The sequence below is a fragment of the Ostrea edulis genome, chromosome 1 (assembly GCF_947568905.1).
Source record: "Ostrea edulis chromosome 1, xbOstEdul1.1, whole genome shotgun sequence".
Taxonomy (NCBI): Eukaryota; Metazoa; Mollusca; class Bivalvia; order Ostreida; family Ostreidae; genus Ostrea; species Ostrea edulis.
The window spans coordinates 52,367,675-52,371,905 of NC_079164.1; the positions used below are offsets into that span (position 1 = coordinate 52,367,675).

Consider the following 4,231-nt stretch of genomic DNA (forward strand, 5'->3'; position numbering starts at 1 on the left):
TGATATAACCGGAAGTTGAAGATTCAACTTCCGGTGGGGTCAACATTTTTTGAGAATTAAAACGAGATATAGTAAACCGAAATAGGTTTCAATTTGAAAGAAGAAAGTTTGAAATTCATGATTCCTTTAATCACTTCCGGTGACGACCGGAAGTGACGGCCGACATTCTTAACCCCCTACTGCACGCCTACGAAGTGAGATCTATTAACTCTGAAAATTTGGTGACTCTATCTTTTACCGTTTCTGAGAAAAACGCTGGACAAGATATCTTGTAAAAAGACGAAAATTGGACATATCTTGCGACCGGAAGTGAATTTTGAAAAAATGAAAAAAATGCCTCGAGGTACCATCGTTGTCTATAACCTGTGAAAGTTTCAGGAAAATCCATCCAACGGTCTCGGAGACGAAAGGGGAAGAAAAAAAAAATAATAATAATAAACAGTAGAATCACTAGAAGGTCTTCCGTTGGAAACGGAAGACCTTAATAAACAGTAGAATCACTAGAAGGTCTTCCGTTGAAAACGGAAGACCTTAATAATAATAAGAAACAGAGTAAAACCAATATGTTCCCAAACTTCGTTTGGGGAACATAACTAGTACTTATTGTAACGGGGACCGTTACAGATGTTCCCCAAACATTCCCCCATTTAGGAAGTGGTGCCATTTATTTCAGTACAAGTGGTTTTGACCATTGCAAACTGTGTAGCATGTGAATATATAACTATCTTATAACGTTCAGTCCATTTCATGCTAATACAAATCAGTTATAAAGATCTAGGAATTTTCTGCACGTGCACGTACGTGCATGCACGTGCTGATAAGTAATTCGACCATCTCGATACATTAGAAGTCTTACCATATGAGTGCAAGAGAAGTTTCACAACAGTTCAATGAAAAACGAGAAATTAACGGCAACTCAAAACTACAAAGACCGAAATCAATGCACGTGCATACACGTGCGCGTGAGTACGACACAGCAATTTTGTTGATGCTAATTAATAGACATTTGAACAATATACTTACTATATGAATTTGGTATGGATTGCTTCACTCATAAGAAAGTTATTGGGATTTCAAAATCGTCCAATCAGAATTAAGCGCACGTGCATGCGCATGCAGGGAAGTGATTTTGAGACTATTAATAAATTGAGAGGCCTAAAACATACCTGCAACCTAATTTTCAAACCTATTCATTGCAATCTCAAAATGTTATACACCAATACTTAAATTTAGACGTAAAAAATTACATTGCACGCGCATTCACGCGCACACGATTTTGATAATGGAAAATTTGTTGACACCATTTCATAGACATTCATATCATAGATCCTCAGGGTAAATTTGAATTCATTTCAGTTTTTAATTCAATAGTTATGACCATTTTAGTACCCGAAAAATGAAAGAAAAGATATGCACGCCCATATGGAAAAATAATACATAAAAGTATATTTTTAATATATTATTAATACAGTCATTTTTGTACTTTTTTGAAATAATATAAAAAAAATATATTATTTTTGTATCACAAAAAAATTGGGTAACTCATTTTTATATTAAATTCTGACTTTGATTTTTTAAAGGGTATTATTTTTGTATCATTTTGGACTTAGATTATTTTCAATATATTATTTTTGTATTTTTAGGGACTTAGTTTTTTTTCAAGCATATTATTTTTGTATCAAAATTAAACTTAGTCATTTTCACTGTATTAAAATTGTATTTTTTTAAAAACTTAGCCATTTTTAATCTAAATCTTTTAATTTATATGTATTAATTTTGTATTATAATTGGACTTAAAAAATTTCAGTGATTTTTCACTGTATTATAATTGTATTTTTTTTAACTTAGTCATTTTTAATCCCAATCTTTGATTTTATATGTATTAATTTTGTATTATAATTGGACTTAAAAAAATTTCCCAGTGATTTTCATTGTATAAAAATTGACTAATTTTTAAATTGAAATATAAAACTTATAACTTGTGGAAAACATGATGCAAGATTTAGCTTCTCAACTTCACAGTAAAGATTTCAAACTTTTAAGTTTAGACAACTTTATCAGTTACATGCATAATGAAATAATAAGGAAGTATACTTCTAAATAACACTGGAGACATTATTTATTGCATGATATTTCCAGGACAGTCTGTAAAATACAGTATAGTTTCTTTTGACTTCATCTAGGTTTCCCATTCTAATAATTGTCATGCAGTCTAATTCTACTGATAACTCTTAAATAAGCTTTTCAATAAGATACAATGTACCATTGTACCTTATTAATACTATCTTCTCATCAAAATAACACAATAAAAATTGTAATCTCTGAACTCAACAAATTATTTCTCCACTTTGTTTGGGTTTACTGCAAGTGACAGTTGCTATTGCACACACAGAAAAATAAATAAAGTCCTACACATAAATGGCTATCAACTGTCCAGAGCTTGGTCTCAAAGAAATAATGTCACTGAAAAATATGTTGTGCAGAATATGAGCATTTACACATGTACTTCACATTATATCCATTACTTCACTAAAGCATAGAATGATGGACCACAACAGTTCTCATTACACTATGATGAATGAACAATGTTTCAAGTTTCACAAAGCACATCTCGTCTAAAATCATGTCCACTAAAATGAACCACACTACTGTCTCGCCTGAAAGTGGCTCTGCACTCCACAAATTTTAAGGACATTTGGTTGATGAGCATAGTTCGTTTGAAAAACCATCACTGAATCCACAATAGGCAGAATATGGTAAGCACCTATTACAGATACTTTATCATTTTACACTAGTACTGTCTTGTTGACTGATGTTTCTTCTCCATCTGACATTCCCTTGAAAAATTCTTGCTCGCAACTTCCATAATTTAAAGTTTGTGTCATCTTCTGGAGGAATTGATTGGCATAAGACATGTCAGATACCTGAAAATGAAACACAAGAAATCAACTGAAATTGAACATCTTCTCTGCAATTTTAATTTTCAAAAAAAAAAATTTCATTTTCAAAAATAAATGAGGGCATGAACTTTACTTGTTACTGTTTTATACCAGCATGCTTTACGAAGCGTGTTAGCACTTCAACAAAAGTATGCTGATGTGCAGCATTGTTGTTCATACAATTCATTCTAAAGATGTCTGACACTTTGATCTACAGGTTCACAGAGTTAATTTTGTTTTTTTTAAATTCAACCGCAGGGGCATATATATATATATCTTCAATGTCCTCTAATGAAAGAATTTTTTTTTTAAAACTGTAACACAGGCACCTGAAATTTTATCCTTAAGTTACAAATAATGCCATAGATTGAAAAAACATATATCACACCCCTCCCTATAAATGAATACATGCAACTTACTGTTAAAATTTTAGGTGTCTGTGATTGTAACATGCTTATTATTTTTTGTGGACATACTCTATCAACAGTTACTTGGGTTTATTAAAGGTCATAAATTGAATATTTCATGTTAAAGAATTGAATTACGTTTACCGTCATTACTTTCTGCAATGCTGCATCCTGGTATTATTCAATCAACATCATTGTCGTCTTCAAAGTCAGTCTGCTTCCTCAAACTTCAAAGTTAGATAGGCTATGCTATATCTCCCGGATTTTTAGGATTATCTGACAAGGAATAGTCGGCAGTTGGGAAAACCTATGATAGAATTGGTAACATGAAAACAAACACAACTAAAATTTATGAACTTAAACAACGATATATTATTTCACATTGATCATCATCGGGCAACTATCAGGTGCGATTTTACCACAAGTCACTTTGAAAAATAAATATCTATTTCTCAAATACGCAATTATAGGATTTATCAAATAATAATATTAAAGAAAACGAATAAGAAAAATGCATACCGATTGTGAAAACAACGTGCAAGTTCATCGGCACGGGCGCGCCATTACCACTCGACCTCGTGGCTTTTCAAGTTTGGTAGGACTGCTTCTTCCAGTGTTATACACGTCGCATACCCCATAAGAATACTCTAGGAGCCTTTAACAAGTTGTCCACAAAATAGATTGTATACTCTCCACGTGTTTCTCCCATTGTTTTGCTTTCCTTTCCTCACAATGTTCACAGATCGACGATTTCAAAATATGGAAGCGGAAGTGACTGTAGATAGAGTTCGGGTGACTCCGTAATCAATTTTAAATTATTACAATCTTAGTATTTGTTTTAAAAAAACAGCTATGAATTATGAATTAGTTTCTAATAGCAGAAAA

General features: G+C 32.0%; 1 long non-coding RNA gene across 1 annotated transcript; it reads right to left on the minus strand.

Moving 5' to 3' along the window:
* Positions 1-2,101: 2,101 nt before the first annotated feature.
* On the minus strand, positions 2,102-4,131 carry LOC130051614 (uncharacterized). Its single transcript, XR_008799880.1, has 3 exons — positions 3,866-4,131; positions 3,491-3,653; positions 2,102-2,924 (listed from the first exon to the last, which is right to left on the minus strand). It is a non-coding gene; the product is annotated as an uncharacterized LOC130051614 (long non-coding RNA).
* Between the last annotated feature and the right edge of the window lie 100 nt (positions 4,132-4,231).